At 44.0% G+C, this 17,017-nt stretch overlaps 1 protein-coding gene across 1 annotated transcript in view; it reads left to right on the forward strand.

Moving 5' to 3' along the window:
* Positions 1–12,406, forward strand: part of PPP1R3G (protein phosphatase 1 regulatory subunit 3G) — a 54,169-nt gene extending 41,763 nt beyond the window's left edge. The window contains exon 3 of the transcript XR_011020601.1: positions 12,338–12,406. The gene's annotated coding sequence lies outside the window, so the exon portion shown is untranslated. The remainder of the gene's footprint in view (positions 1–12,337) is intronic.
* The last annotated feature ends 4,611 nt before the right edge of the window (positions 12,407–17,017 follow it).

The following is a 17,017-nucleotide window of genomic DNA, read 5'->3' on the forward strand; positions in this document are numbered from 1 at the left end:
GGGTCAGATCGGGAGACCTTGGGGGCCACTCAACTGGCCCACGTCGAGCAATCCACTTTCCAGAAAACTGTTCATCTAGGAATGCTCAGACCTGACACCCATATTGTGGTGGTGCACCATCTTGCTGGAAAAACTCAGGGAACGTCCCAGCTTCAGTGCATAAAGAGGGAAACACATCATGTAGCAACTTCACATATCCAGTGGCCTTGAGGTTTCCATTGATGAAGAATGGCCCCACTAGCTTTGTACCCCATATATCACCCATACCATCAATTTTTTTGTTCCAACAGTCTTGGAGGAATCTATCCAATGTGGGTTAGTGTCAGACCAATAGCGATGGTTTTGTTTGTTAACTTCACCATTCACATAAAAGTTTGCCTCATCACTGAACAAAATCTTCTGCGTAAACTGAGGGTCCTGTTCCAATTTTTGTTTTGCCCATTCTGCAAATTCAGTGCGCTAATCTGGGCCATCCTTGTTGAGATGCTGCAGTAGCTGGAGTTTGTAAGGGTGCCATTTGTGAGTAGCTAACATCCGCCGAAGGGATGTTAAACTAATGCCACTCTCCAGTGACATGCGGCGAGTGCTACGCTGTGGGCTCTTGCTGAATGAAGCTAGGACCGTCATAGATGTTTCTTCATTAGTGACAGATTTCATGCGTCAACATTTTGGCCAAACCAACACTGAACCAGTTTCACGAAACTTAGCAAGCAGTTTGCTAACTGTAGCATGGGAGATGGGTGGTCTTGCATTGAAATCTGCTGCAATAACCTGAATACTTCGTTCACCAGACATCAACACAATTTCTATCCGCTCCTCACGTGTAAACTTGTAAATAACTCATGAAAGAATCAAGTTATGTTAGAACCAAGCACACCATTGTTTTTCTTGTGAAATTTCACGCACGGTGGCGTAGTGGTTAGCTCTCTCGCCTTGCAGCGCTGGGTCCCTGGTTCGATTCCCAGCCAGGGCATTATCTGCAAAGAGTTTGTATGTTCTCTCCGTGTCTGCGTGGGTTTTCTCCGGGCACTCCGGTTTCCTCCCACATTCCAAAAACATACGGATAAGTTAATTGGCTTCCCCTAAAATTGGCCCTAGACTACAGTACTTACACTGCATAATATAGACATATAACAATGGTAGGGATTAGATTGTGAGCTCCTTTGAGGGACAGCTAGTGACAAGACCATATATATGTACACTGTACAGCGCTGCGTAATATGTCGGCGCTATATAAATACTAAATAATAATAATAATAATAATAATAATAATAAATCTGATGTGTCACATGACCCTCTTCCTATTAAGAAAAAAAAAGTTGGATTCAAAATGGCTGACTTCAAAATAGCCACCATGGTCACCACCCATCTTGAAAAGGTTTCCCCCTTACATATGCTAATGTGCCTCAAACAGGAAGTTAATATCACCAACCATTCCCGTTTTATTAAGGTGTATCCATATAAATGGCTCACCTAAACAAGAAATCTTGTACATCCAAAAGGTAAGAAGGCTCTCTAATAGGCTCCAAATAATTACATATATATAAAAAAATCATACATAAAAAGCTTAAAGGGCAACTGTAACAGTAGGGATATGGGGGTTGCCATATTTATTTCCTTTTAAGCAATACCAGTTGCCTGGCTGTCCTGCTGATCTGCCTCCAATACATTTAGCCATAGACACTGAACAAGCATATACAGGATCTTCTCAAAAAATTAGCATATTGTGATAAAGTTCATTATTTTCTGTAATGTACTGATAAACATTAGACTTTCATATATTTTAGATTCAAATACACACAACTGAAGTAATTCAAGCCTTTTATTGTTTTAATATTGATGATTTTGGCATACAGCTCATGAAAACCCAAATTTCCTATCTCAAAAAATTAGCATATTTCATCCGACCAATAAAAGAACAGTGTTTTTAAAACAAAAAAAGTCAACCTTCAAATAATTATGTTCAGTTATGCACTCAATACTTGGTCAGGAATCCTTTTGCAGAAATGACTGCTTCAATGCGGCGTGGCATGGAGGCAATCAGCCTGTGGCACTGCTCAGGTGTTATGGAGGCCCAGGATGCTTCAACAGCGGCCTTAAGCTCATCCAGAGTGTTGGGTCTTGCGTCTCTCAACTTTCTCTTCACAATATCCCACAGATTCTCTATGGGGTTCAGGTCAGGAGAGTTGGCAGGACAATTGAGCACAGTAATACCATGGTCAGTAAACCATTTACCAGTGGTTTTGGCACTGTAAGCAGGTGCCAGGTCGTGCTGAAAAATTAAATCTTCATCTCCATAAAGCTTTTCAGCAGATGGAAGCATGAAGTGCTCCAAAATCTCCTGATAGCTAGCTGCATTGACCCTGCCCTTGATAAAACACAGTGGACCAACACCAGCAGCTGACATGGCACCTGAGACCATCACTGACTGTGGGTACTTGACACTGGACTTCAGGCATTTTGGCATTTCCCTCTCCCCAGTCTTCCTCCAGACTCTGGCACCTTGATTTCCAAATGACATGTAAAAGTTGCTTTCATCCGAAAAAAGTACTTTGGACCACTGAGCAACAGTCTAGTGCTGCTTCTCTGTAGCCCAGGTCAGGCGCTTCTGCCGCTGTTTCTGGTTCAAAAATGGGTTCATGCTTCCACCTGCTGAAAAGCTTTATGGAGATGAAGATTTCATTTTTCAGCATGACCTGGCACCTGCTCACAGTGCCAAAACCACTGGTAAATGGTTTACTGACCATGGTATTACTGTGCTCAATTGGCCTGCCAACTCTCCTGACCTGAACCCCATCAAGAATCTGTGGGATATTGTGAAGAGAAAGTTGAGAGACGCAAGACCCAACACTCTGGATGAGCTTAAGGCCGCTATCGAAGCATCCTGGGCCTCCATAACACCTGAGCAGTGCCACAGGCTGATTGCCTCCATGCCACGCCGCATTGAAGCAGTAATTTCTGCAAAAGGATTCCCGACCAAGTATTGAGTGCATAACTGAACATAATTATTTGAAGGTTGACTTTTTTTGTTTTAAAAACACTTTTCTTTTATTGATCGGATGAAATATGCTAATTTTTTTAGATAGGAAATTTGGGTTTTCATGAGCTGTATGCCAAAATCATCCTGTATATGCAGATCAGGTGTTTCTGACAAGATTAGCTGCATGCTTGTTTATGGTGTTATTTAGACACTACTGCAGCCAAATAGATCAGCAGGGCTGCCAGGCCAACTGGTATTGTTTAAAGGAAATAAATACGGCAGCCTCCATATTCTTCTCATTACAGTTGTTCTTTAAAGAGTACCTGAGGCGACTCTTGGGTCAAAAGTTAAATACTTACCTAAGGAGAGGGAAGCCCACACCATCCTTCGGTCTTCCGTTGTAGAGTGCAGACAAGGAAGTCCAACAAGAGGTTTGTGCTTTGTGCCCAGAGTTGGACTTTAAACAATAATAAAAAATTTAGATCAATTACAGTAACGGCTCATTGAAATAAAAAAGAATGGGCTATGAGCTGCTAAACAAAAACTGTTAAGAAAATAGCATTCACTGAAACTGTTGTGTTAGTAATTCAAATTTTAGGATGGACTCATGTAATATAATGAAAATAACACAGCAAGTAAACTAATACAACACACAGTTTATTCAAATGGTCAAGGTACAAAAAAAAAAAAAAAAGTTAGTTAAATACTACTATGAACTACGTGCTGCTTCACAAAGTCACAGGCTGCTAGTTAAACCAGTAACACCCTCCAGCTTCTAACCCTCACCATCAAACAAACGTAAGTGTAGCAAATTAGAACATGAAGGATTTCAAAGGTCCTCTAGCAGTCATGAAAAATTCATCCTGAGGTCAACACAATTTCATATAAAGGAAGCCGATGGAAAAGTTAAAACAAAGGAATGAAAGTAAGACTACAGCTTAATTCATACCCAGGATCATCTTAGTAATAAATCAATTATTTTATTTTTTACATCAATCTTACAAAGAACTCATCACAAATAGATCAATGTCGTAATGGATATTAAGCTTATTACATTGATCTAACAGTGACATTTTCCCCCCTGTAAGGCCTGGCAGATCTCTTGTCTTCCTTCAGCCTCTATACCCCAATCTAATACCACGTTCTTCACCTATATGCCAAGCCCCTGCGCCTAACTGACTACGTTTACCCCGCAGGACTTCTGCATGCAAGGTATAGAGACCAGGAAGACAAGAGTACCACCAGAGCCCACAAAGCAAGACTATGCAGCTGGGTAATATCAGGTAGTAGTGCACAATGCACTTGTGGAGGAGATAACAGCAGGAGCTATGAACTAGAGAGCAAGACTGCTCAGATCGACTGCAGCTCTGAGCTTCCGATAACCACAACAATAAAAGAGACAAAAAATGGTTGCTCAGTGCGACCGCAGCGCTGAGCATCTGATGTCCACCACACTGAGTAAACAAGGACAGACAACAGACAGACAGAAGGAATACTTGCTAATCTAATCTCTGTCCCAGCGATAGCAAACATCCACACTAACACGGACAAGACAAAGAGGAAGGAACGTAACTAATAGCAAACGCAGCTATAGTTACGTCCACAGGATCAGAACTAGCTGGAACGCTAGCCAATCACCACCGAAGTGAGGCTGCGTCCAGGCTAGAAAGGCTGGAAGGACATTGCTGTTCCCCAGCAGGTACAGCAAACGTCCACAGGCAAAACCAAGCAATACAAGACAAGGTAATTCAAGATTCAAACATGGGCTCCAGCAGACAGCTTTGGCAGAGCTGAACGCTATGACAGGCAAGATCTGAGAGAAGGAGCAGGCTTTTCTATGGGCATCAGCCAATGAGAGCAGAAATACAAATTCCCACACAGCTTAATAGTAATCACTCAATCCTGTGTAAGGCCCTCTCTGCACACTGCAAAGCAGATTTGCGATTCCGATTTGCGTTTCCGATTTTCCCTGGATGCTAGCAAAAAAAAAAAACGCAGAAAAAATGCAGCATGCAGTACAGATTAAAAATCGGAATCGCATGTAAAATTGATTAAGAATCACAAATCAGAATCGCATGTAGTGTGGAAGATGCCTTAGTCTGATTGAAGGCTGCAAGCTGACAGCAGAAAGAAAAGTATTCTCATTACAAATGCAAGCAATATTATGCAACAATATGCATGCAGGAAATTCACTGCAACCAACAGGACATGCAACAGAAGGGATCCTGACACCCACACAGAAACTTTTGTGTTGTAAACTAATTATATTGTTTTCCGAGTCTTGAGCTTGTCCCTCTAGGAGAGCGCCCAATAAGAGCTGCCATTATTATATCGTACACCTTGAGTTTAGTGCTTCTACATGAATTCTGTCTCTTGCTGTGGCTGACTTAAGGTGGCCACTAACGGTCCAATTTCTAGCGAAAAATCGTTCGAGCGATCAGAAATTCTGATCGGAAGTGAAATTGTTCCCTACACCATCAACGAACCAATCTTTGCTTTCTATCTATCACAACCAACAAGAAAATCCAAATTTTGGTTCAACGAAAATCCAATCAGACAACTGTTTTTATAATCGTTCATAATCCATTGTGCCCATCAACAGAGATTATTTACAACCAATCCGATCAGAAGTTCTGATTGCTCGAACGATTTTTCGCTAGAAATTGGACCATTAGTGGCCACCTTTAGGATCATGTCAGACAACCAACTTTGTACTAGAAATTAATAGCTACAAGTATGCAAAAAAAAAAAAAAAAAAAAAAAAGATTAAGTACCTGGCACCAAATGCAGCAGGGCGGACCAACTGGAGCAGGGACCAGGAACGTGCTTATCCAACAACTTGTAAAGGTGGCCACACACCATACAATTTTTTAAATATCTGTTCAATTTAAGAATTGCAATCAATTTTTTCTGACTGATTGTAACATCTCAAAAATATGACCAATGTACCACACACGTATGTTCAATTTCTCCCCAATTATGAGAAAAATGATTGGAAACTGACAAAATTGCTAGGGTGTGTATATTAATAAATTGACAATCCAACACACAACATACAATCTTTAGAGAGATTGAAGAAAAATATCTGGCTTTCCGGATCGATTAAAATCAAAGAAAACGGGAAATCCGATCGGATTTTTCAGTCGAATAATAATAATAAAAAAAAAAAAGCTTTCAATTTTTTCGGGAGATCCGATCGTTTTTATCGAATTGCCGTAAAATCAGATCATTTTATTGTATTGTGTGTGGCCACCTTAACTTAATCTAGACCGGAGAAAAAAATGCAGTGGCGCACTGCAGAATGAGTATAGGTAGGCCCAGGGCTGACATCAAAAATTTTGGGGCCCCTCAAACATCATCAGGCCTGCCCCCCCTCCACCTGGGCCCACCCACTGGTTGCTGTGCCCGCCCACTAGCTACCCCACCCCTGTGTCCGTGTGCAAAGTGCGCTGCGGCGAAACATGTGCATGGCTCCGACACTGAAGAAAGCAGCATGCACAGCGTGATGCGGCAAAAAGTGGGCGTGGCCATGGCATGTTGTGGGTGGAGCAAAATACTAGCAAAATACAGGTAGTCCCCGGTTAACAAATGAGATAGGGACTTCTAGGTCCGTTCTTATCCTTTATCTGTTCTCTTTTGTCCCCCTCTTTTCTTCCTGTGGCTCTTTTGTCCCCCTCTGTCTCACCTCAGTTTGTGCCTCTTTTGTGTCCCGTGTGTTACCTCTCGTCCCCTTCTGTCTCAGCTTGTCCCCCCTGCCCTAGCCAGGTATAGGTGCCCCCATGGCCGGATTTCCACACAGGCAACCTAGGCCGGTTCCTAGGGCGGAAACCTGCCGACAGCAGAGCTGGGGCGGATGTCTCACACCGGCAGGCAGATCAGCTGTCTGCTGCCGCGCTGTCCTCCAGTCCTTCCTGATCCTGCATGCTTCACTGCACGGAGCAGAGCGCCCCTCCCCTTCCCTCCTCTATGACAGTGGGGGGCGGGACTGAGAAGAGACAAGCCGGGAGATTTGAGCCCAGAAGGGAGGAGGAGGAAGAAGCCAGCACCCAGCAGTAGTGGCACTGTGGCAGACTGGTAGGCATTAGGGAACTAAGCATGGAATCAGCACAGTGAGGATTGAGGAGGGAGAATTGTGTGTGCAGAACTGCAGGCATTTTGCACACTTTGCCCTACGCTGGTGTGGAGTCCTGAGTGACCAGCTGTCTCCCTCCTCCTTCCTCTCCCCCGGAGCCTGTGACCTCTGAAGCTGCTATAAAACATGGCTGCCTGTCGCCCTCCTCCCCCCCCCCCCCCCCCCCCTGTCCTGCTAGCTGGCTTCTAAAGGCTGATACACACTGGGTACGGCCGTCGCCGCAACCAAGTGGCACGCGCGTGTTGCGGCGACGGTTCGCCCGTGTGTATGACGCGCGCGCCCCGAACCATCGCCCGTCGGAACTGTCGCCAGACGATTGACATGTTCAATCGCCGGCTACAGCTGTCGCCGCAACTTTGCCGGAACTGTCGCTAGTCCCGCATGTGTATGCGGGCTAGAGACAGCAACCCACACACAGCACACGGAGCTTCCGGGGGGGAGGAACCTCGGCGACAGCTTCTGCCGCATCGCTAATCCCTCTGCTGCCGTGTGGATGCAGAGGGACTTGGCGACGAGTTGTCGCCGAACTGTCACGCACACGCTCCCGTGTGCGACAGTTACAATTGTCCCCTGTGTGTACTTAGCTTAACGCTTCCCTTATCTCCGTGCAGCCCGGGGTCTCTTTTCATGTTGTTAATAAGGCAGCATTCCCCTTGTCTTCCTCCCACAGTCATTTCACCTTCACACACACACAAAGCTATTCATATACTGTATGGGGTATTCTTTTGTATTATTATAGTCAGTCTAATGTCCTGCTATATTATGTACCATAATCCTATTCTGATGTACTATGATATTTTTGTGTGTTTTTATAGCCTTGACATCTTCTACAGAGTGCATAGCCCTTTCACTGACTGTCCTCAAAGGAGCTCACATTCTAATCCAGGCATGGGCAAACTTGGCCCTCCAGCTGTTACGGAACTATAAGTCCCACAATGCATTTGCCTTTATGAGTCATGCCTGTGGCTGTAAGACTCCTGCAATGCATTGTGGGACTTGTAGTTCCTTAACAGCTGGAGGGCCAAGTTTGCCCATGCCTGTTCTAATCCCTACTACAGTCATAGTCTGATGTTGTACCAGGTTATTATGCATTTATACAGCACTGAAATCTCCTGCAGTACATTACAGAGTACATAGTCATGTCACTGACTGTCCTCAGAGGAGCTCACATTCTAATCCCTACTACAGTCATAGTCTAATGTTGTACCATATTATTATTATGTATTTCTACAGCACTGACATCTCCTGCAGTACATTACGTAGTACATAGTCATGTCACTGACTGTCCTCAGAGGAGCTCACATTCTAATCCCTACTACAGTCATAGTCTAATGTTGTACCATATTATTATTATGTATTTCTACAGCACTGACATCTCCTGCAGTACATTACGTAGTACATAGTCATGTCGCTGACTGTCCTCAGAGGAGCTCACAATCTAATCCTACCATAGTCATAGTTTAATGTGTACCATATTATTATTATTATTATGTATTTTTCTAGCGCCGATATCTTCTGCAGCACTTTACAGAGTCACTATCCTCAGTCCATTGAATTACCCTAATCTTGTAATCAGAATCTCTAACCTGACTACACTGGGCTTTATTTATACTTACCTGGGGCTTCCTTCAGCCCCATGAGCACTGTGGCCTCCTGTGCCGTCCTCATTGCCCCCTCCGTTCTAGCGCTATGACTCCCAGTAATCCCCTGCGATGCGCATGACCCTGCAACGCTCTTGTCTTTGGGAGTATCCGGTGCAGAATGCTCCTGGCCGTGGTAGCGCAAGGAGGGGTGTACATGCGGCTGAGCTGCGCATGTGCAGAAGAGCACTGCCAGACGGAGGCATATTGCATAAGTGGAGGGGGCAATGAGGACGGCGAGGGAGGCCACACAGTGCTTATGGGGCTGAAGGAAGTCCCAGGTAAGTATAAATAAAGCCCAGTGTACCATCTCAAGGCCACTTTAATTTTAACATTTTTTCCATAATCCTATTCTCCAATGCCTAGCCTCACCCTAAATTTCCAAAAGGCCTAGCCGTTAATCTCCACTAACCACTTTTTTTTTTATAAATACCTAACCCTAATATCCTGATTTATCAGTTTCTGTATTTGAACCTCTTCCCTTTCCTATGTCCAAAAACCCTAAATCCTAATCCCGCTGTTGTCATGGGGCGGCTGAAGGTAGTGGGCCTTGGGTGGTAAAAAGTACAAATCTGGCGCTGGGTGCCCCCAGTATAGGTATCCAGGCATAGGTGCCCTCAGTATAGGTATCCAGGTATAGGTGCCCTCAGTATAGGTATCCAGGTATAGGTGCCCTCAGTATAGGTAGCCAGGTATAGGTGGTGCCCCACTATAGGTAAGCTAGGTATAGGTGGTTCCCGCCCCAGTATAGGTAGCCAGGTATAGGTGGTGGCCCAGTATAGGTAGCCTGTAGCCAGATATAGGTGGTGCCCCAGTACAGAAAGTCCGCTGTAGCGGGCTCAGACATCTGCTCCCCACGTTCAAGCGCTGATGTCACTCTTCTGTCAGTGCTGGAACGCGGTGTGCTGGTTAGTGAGCCAGCACATGCAGCCCTTCCAGAACTTTGGGGGGGGGGGGGGGGGGCAGGACTCCCAGAAGCCCTGGGCCCCTCACTGCAGTGTCAGTTGTGCCCCCCCCCCCCCCGATGGCTGCCCGGGGTAGGCCTATTATATATCTTCAGCCTGCTAGGATCAGGGCTAGTTCAGAAACCATATATGTGATTCAGTTTATTAGTATTTACTCGCCAGAATTTTCCTCTTACAGCACTCCACTGTCTGAATTTTCCTCTCACAGCTCACCGCTGTCTTTTTAAAGTGGACCTGAATTCTTGCACAGGACAGAAGGAATAGTAGAAAAATGTCTGGCGGTTACCTAGCGACATCCAGGATGAAACAATTATGTTGAATTGCTGATTGTGAATGAGCACTTAACATATAAGAAGCACCGCTGTCTCCTCTGTAGCTTGTCTGCCAGCTGTTGTCACACAATCTCTCCAGACACTGCACTGCAATCTTCACTCTTTTTCTTTAATCCTGTCATTTGTTTCTCTGTCACTCTTGTTTGCATTGCTGTCCTGTTATCCTTGTAATGTCTCTGCTGTTTTCTGTTATCTCTCTCTGTTAATTTTTAATATACTGGTCTTTCTTTCTTATTGCTTACTGTTTCTCTTCTGGCTTATCTCTCCAGAATTGCTGCTCTTTATGGCCTGTAGATGTGTCTAGTATCTCTCCTCTCCTGTAATGTCTGCAGCTCTCTTTCTCTTCCTTAAAGGGGCACTACAGCAAAAACTGTAAAATTTAAAATATGTGCAAACATATACAAATAAGAAGTACATTTTTTTCCAAAGTAAAATGAGCCATAAATTACTTTTTTCCTATAATGCTGTCACTTACAGTAGGCAGTAGAAATCTGACAGAAGTGACAGGTTTTGGACTAGCCCATCTCTTCATAGGGGATTCTCAGCAAGGCTTTTATTCTCTATAAAGCTATTCCCGAAAAAGGATTTAAACAATAATGCTGGCCAGGCTCCTTGCTCGCTACACAGTTTTTTGGCAGTTGGACAAATAAACTGCCATTCACTAAGTGCTTTTGAAAATAAATATATCCCTATAAAGAGATTTGGACTAGTCCAAAACCTGTCACTTCTGTCAGATTTCTACTACCTACTGTAAGTGAAAGCAACATAGGAGAAAAGTAATTTATGGCTCATTTTACTCTAGAAAAAACGTACTTCTTATTGGTATATGTTTGCACATATTTTAAATTTTACAGTTTTTCGCTGTAGTGCCCCTTTAAGGTTGCCATACACTGGTTGATTTGCCATCAGATCGACTAACAGATAGATCTCTCTCTGATCGCATCTGATCAGAGAGGGATCGTATGGCTGCCTTTACTGCAAACAGATTGTGAATCGATATCACTATGAAACCGATTCACAATCTGTGGAGCTGCCACTGCCCCCCGCATATATTGCCTGATCCGGCAGGCACGAGTCCCCTGGTCTCCGCTGTCTCTTCTCCGCTCTGGGCTCCAGCTTCACTTTACTTCCTGCCGGGGGAAGTTTAAACAGTAGAGGGCGCTCTACTGTTTAAACTTCTTGTCGGGACAGGAAGTAAGTAAAGCCAGCCGGATCCCAGAGCAGAGAAGTGACCGCAGGGACACGCGCCGGCGGAACAGGTAATGTATTCCGTCGGTCATTGGACATTCGAACGCCGCTATCGACGCACTCCCGACCCAACGGCGATCGAGCGAAATCTTCTGCACAGATCGACGGGAACGATCGATTTCGGACGGAAATCAATCGTTCAGTCAGTGTTTGCGCAACGATTTCACAGCAGATTCGATCACAGTGATCGAATCTGCTGTATATCGGCGGGAAAGTCATTAAGTGTATGGGCCCCTTTCGTTTAGTTTTCAGTAAGTGCTCACTTGTCTGTGGCTCTGCCTTGCTCAGACTGTCTCACCAATGGCTGGTCTCTTCTTGTGTCTCTGCTCTATTTGCTCACAAATCACGCTTATTTCTTGCTGCAGTAGAGTATGGTACCGTGACACAACTTATTTCTTGCTGCATCATCAGCTCAGTCTCCAAGGCTACTTGGCTCCTCCCCCTCACTAGCCTTCAACTGCCAAAACCTAACTGTTACTTCCGCCCTGCACATGCCCAGCTTCTCTCTCCCCTTTCCTGCTCATGGGCTTCCCCTGGCTGCACCTGCAGGCTCCCTTTACAGCAGCACTTTCTACAAAAAGTAAATGCATATTTAACCCTTGGTGTGTGTGTGTCTGTTGCAATGACACACACACAGGGTTCCAGTTAAGTGGTAGCAACGCCCGCCTTACAGCACTAGCATAGAGAGACACACATTTATATCCTGGCCTAGGCAGTATCTGCATGGAGTATGTATGTTTTGCTTGTCTTTGTGTAAGATTCCACCAACATTACAAAAACTGGTGGGTGCACTGGCTTACCTCCAAACCACCTCCAAACTGTCATATGGATACTGCTCTATCGACCCCTTTGATTAACAACTAGTGTGATGAATCCTTCACTGTACTCTGTAAGGCGGTGTGGAAGAGTGTCAGTGCTATGAAAATAAATAGTAAAAAAAAAAAAAAAAAAAAAAAGAAAAAACAAACAACAAAAAACCCCTTTGAAGTACAGATACAAGTTTCCGCTTCTGCTAAAAATGTTGATCTTTTCTGTGGCAGGATCATTGGACTTCTGGAGGCAAGTATTTCTGGGTGAGGTGTCACATGACCATAGACTGCGATCTCACCATAGGGGTAGAGCGCCACTCCTGTGGACAGAAGAGAGAATCGCAGTGCTGGATCCTAGGGAGGTGAGTAATGTGCAGGGGCTTTTGCAGACTCTCTCCGGTATGATTTTATTTCCCTGCTTTTAGGGTCTTAGGCCTCGTTCACATCATACGCGCTTCCGTGCGGATATGGAAGCGCGTATGATGTGCTGAAACGCAGGAACGGCAGAAGGGCATAGACTGCCCTTCTACCGTTCACATCTACTGCGCTGCGCAGCAGTACGATGCGCTGGGAAGCGCTTGCGTACCGCTGCATGCATTTTGCCCGGAAGCGCAGAGCTGATCCCATCACTGTCAATGGATGGGATCAGCAGCGCAGCGGCGCAGATGGCGTGCGATCGGATTGCACGGCCATCTGCGCTACTCAGATGCGATCAAGGCCTAAAAGCACATTAAAAAATTGTACTGCTTTCAGACCCTGAAATCAGGAAAGAATCATATATCCTCACTAATCCTCACCTTTCTGCTAAAGGGAACCTGAAGCAAGAGGTATATGGAGGCTTCCATATTTATTTCCTTTTAAACAATACCAGTATCTTTGGCTGCAGGAGTGTCTTAAAAACACGCCTGAAATAAGCATGCAACTAATCTTGTAAGATTTTTGTCAGAAACATCTGATCTGCCTGCTTGTTCAGGGTCTATGGCTAAATACATTAAATTCAGAGGATCAGCAGGCCTGACAGGCAATTGGTATTGTTAAAAGGAAAATTATTATGGCAGCCTCCATATATCTGTCGCTTAAGGTTCCCTTTAAAGAGAGTCTGAAGCCATAATAAAAATGGCTTTTTTCCTTATATATAGCAGGGGCATGTGTGCCCCTGCTAAAACGCCGATATCCCGCGGCTAAACGAGGGTCTTTTCCCCTCCAAATCCCCGACCAACTTGGTCATAGATTTTGCTACCCCTGTGCGCTTCCGTGTGAGGTAAGGCTATGAGATGCAGCCCTGCCTCACACGCGTCTATCAGCGGCTGATCTCCGCCTCTCCCCCGCCCCTCTCAGTGAAGGAAGACTGAGAGGGGCGGGGGAGAGGCGGAGATCCGCCGCTGATAGACGCGTGTGAGGCAAGGCTGCAGCTCATAGCCCCGCCTCACACGGAAGCGCTCCCCGGGCAGCACAGGGGGGATTTGGAGGGGAAAGGACCCTCGTTTAGCCGCGGGATAGCGGCGTTTTAGCAGAGGCACACATGCCCCTGCTATATATAAGGAAAAAAGCCATTTTAATTATGGCTTCAGACTCTCTTTAAGCATATCATTATTTTTCCGAGGCTTACTGAGGAGCAAAGGCTAGACTGTGTAGTTCCACCCTACAGGGGAGCTACTGCAGCGAAAACTGCTTAAAAACGGCTCATCATGAGAAAGAGGTCAGCCATATTCCAGTCAGAGTGCCCATTCTGACCCTTATTCACTGCTGAAAGTGCCTACTACAATCGGCTCAGGAAAGTCAGAATAGGACTATGGATCAGTGTTTATCCCAGGCTCTTTTAGCTGGGTGCTCCACCCGGCTGATTTGGGTGAGCACCCAGCTGTCATCTGCTTGCTTCCTCCTATGCTGTAAGCAGAGTTGCACCAGCCCTGCATTCCCCCAGTTACGCCCCACCCGGCTACTTTTTCAAGCCACCTGGCTAGTAAACATTTCTGGGGAGAACACTGTGGATCAATGGAAAAAGGTAGTCTACTCTGATGAATCATGTTTTCCCTGGCTTGGAAAAACAAGTGCAATGCATGCAGGGCCCAGCTCACAACTTTCAGCACTTAAAGGATCCGCTGCTAAAATACTCCAGGACACCCTCAGGGTCTTGTGGAGTTCATGGATTGATGGGTCAGAGCTGTTTTGGTGGCACAATATTAGGCAGTTCGTTTTAACCAGTAAATCCTCGATTCCCAAAAGAATTGCAAAACTGCTGGCACTGTGAAGTAGAGAACACTGAATGCAGGCACAATCTTTCTGGCATTCTGAGCGGCGATGCTGTGCAAGCTTTGCACATTAACACTGCCTGAAGTTTACACCTCATGTGATGACGTTCGCGTTGTGGGCAGCTGCTTAGTTGGTGTGGTCTGTGCCAGTTGTGGTGAGTGCGCAGGCTTTGGCCGGCGGTGCGGTTGTGGTGTGCGCATGCAGGTGCATCCGTGCATAATTACATCTTTTGTTTAGTACGTAGGATGATTTGGCTGATTAGTGTATATGGGTCTCTGGAATCTGTGCTGAAAGCAGACTCCTTTACCCTCACAAAGACTCCCGTCACAGCAACGAAAACAATGATAAAGCGAAAACGAAGGAAACGCTTATATTCAATGACCTACATTTCAGACTTCATGTGCTTTTTCTTAAACAAAGCATTGTGCAACTCGGCTTGAAGGCAAATACATTATTTGAACCAATTCTATTAACATATCATTTCAAAATGGAGCATTAAACATTTATAGGCCACCTGTTTTCTCCTCTCTCACAATCTGCTGCTCAAATGAAAAAAAATATAGCCAACAGAAACCATTATTGCAACCCTGGCTACAAATAATCTCTTGCAGCATATAATTCAATCATAAAAATGCCTTTCCATTCATCTACACACGCCTTATGCATACTCTGAAGTGCCTCTGTAATTAATAAATGGTACACAAGACCACAGTATAAAGTAATATCATTAATACGTTTTCAAGGAAGGTGATAAATGATAGATTCCAATAAGTTCACAGTGATTAGTGCCTAAAATAAAAAAGTAAACCAGCAGCAGCAAAAATATAGGAACCAATTTACATCTGCTGAGAACTCAGCTGATAAGATCACGTTCATAATTACCCAGTCTTTGACACTGTCACAATGAGAGGATCTTCTGCTGCACCACAATTATATAGTAGTTTCTAACGGGGATGTTCAATGAGGATTATGCAAATTGTGTATACAAACATATACAGCTTGAAAGTGGACCAATGATGTCATGCCAAGGTGGAATTTGATATGTTGATTATTCAGGTTGAATGTATTTGCATACTAAATTTGCAATAGCCTGGATCAACTCAGAAATGGTCATCCAGAAAGTAATGCCTATTTTATCTGCAATGCAACGTATGCGATCTATGTAATTTAAATTGCATCTGCCATGTTAAGCTCGCCTCTCCCTGTGCCATTGGTTAAGTGACTACAGAACGCTGGTAACTGTTTGTTCAGATGAAGCCCCCATCCCCAATCCCTTCAACTCCTGTTGCCATACTCCATTCCTTTGCGCTGCAAAGGTAACAATGTTACAGATTACATCTCCTACAGTAATGCTGGAAGGCAGACTCTGACATTTCTGAAAGTAAAGATAATTGGTATTAGTTCCAGATTTAGCTTTTTTTTTTGTCATGAAATGTATTGTTTTTTTTGGCATCTTGACAAACGGTTACTGTTTGTATACACTGTGAAAAAGTTTATACATTTGTATGCCAAAATTGAGGCACCTATGCCACAGCCCAAATTACATATTTTGTTAACTTTGTAAAGTAAAAGTACGGTAGTACTTTAGTAACAAGTTAAACAGTACTTGTAGCATGAGCAAAGGTTTAGATGTCCATCCACTAGTCAAGTGATAAAGACATTGCAAGGCTCTCACTCTCAATTACTTGTACCTTGTCAGACTTAAATACCTATTAGGAGTTGTCACTTGTAGACAATTACAAGCTTAAAAAAAATCAGTGACATTCCAAGCTTTGGACTGTCACTCAACAATCTTGTAGTCCTCTACACAATTAAGTTAAAATCTGAAACTTCAGGCAACTGATGTCTTTAAAGCAGTGGAAGACTACAAAAGACACTTCCAGGTTGCAGTTTCTTTTGTCTGTAGTATAGGCTGACTGTGAAAGTCAAGGTAAGAACTGGAAGGCTAATAAAATGTTCAGAGAAACCTGCATGGAAGAAGGCCAGCCTTTATCTGACACCAAAAAACATATAGGAATGTATTGCTAAGTTGTTTGCACACCTGATCTGCATGGACGATTTGTCAGGAGGAACTGTGATCTGTGACCTCATTATAAACCAAAGCAAAACAATATGTAGACAAGCCAGAGGCCATTTGGAAACAAGTGATGCGGACTGGTAAAAAAAAAAACCCCAAAAAACGTAACTATTTGCCTACAATCACCTAGTGTAGAGGGCGGAAAAAGAGACATTTGCCTAAAAAACAGAAAACACACACACACACACAACCTATCCATCTGGATGGGTTGCAATTTTCACATATCATTGCTGCTCCCATTCATTCTCCAATAACTTTATGAATACTTATCACACCTAAGTGATCTATATATTGTTTTTGTTTTTTTTCAGGACAAATTAGGCTTTTTGTGTGTGAAAATGTTGTTTAGTAATTACCGTATTTTCTATGCAATTTAAAGGGAAAATAAGGGGAAAACAAAGCTTTACAATAAACAGTGCTAATTATAAGTTAAACTCGCAAATTGTATTTGCTTATCCATCCTGGTTATTACAACATTTAGATTATGTTCCTAGTAAAATTTATGGTGACAATATTGTATTTGGTAATAAAGCTGTCTTTTTTTCAGTTTTTTGCTTTTTCACTGTACACTATCGATGATT

This window comes from Hyperolius riggenbachi, chromosome 5 (assembly GCF_040937935.1).
Source record: "Hyperolius riggenbachi isolate aHypRig1 chromosome 5, aHypRig1.pri, whole genome shotgun sequence".
Taxonomy (NCBI): Eukaryota; Metazoa; Chordata; class Amphibia; order Anura; family Hyperoliidae; genus Hyperolius; species Hyperolius riggenbachi.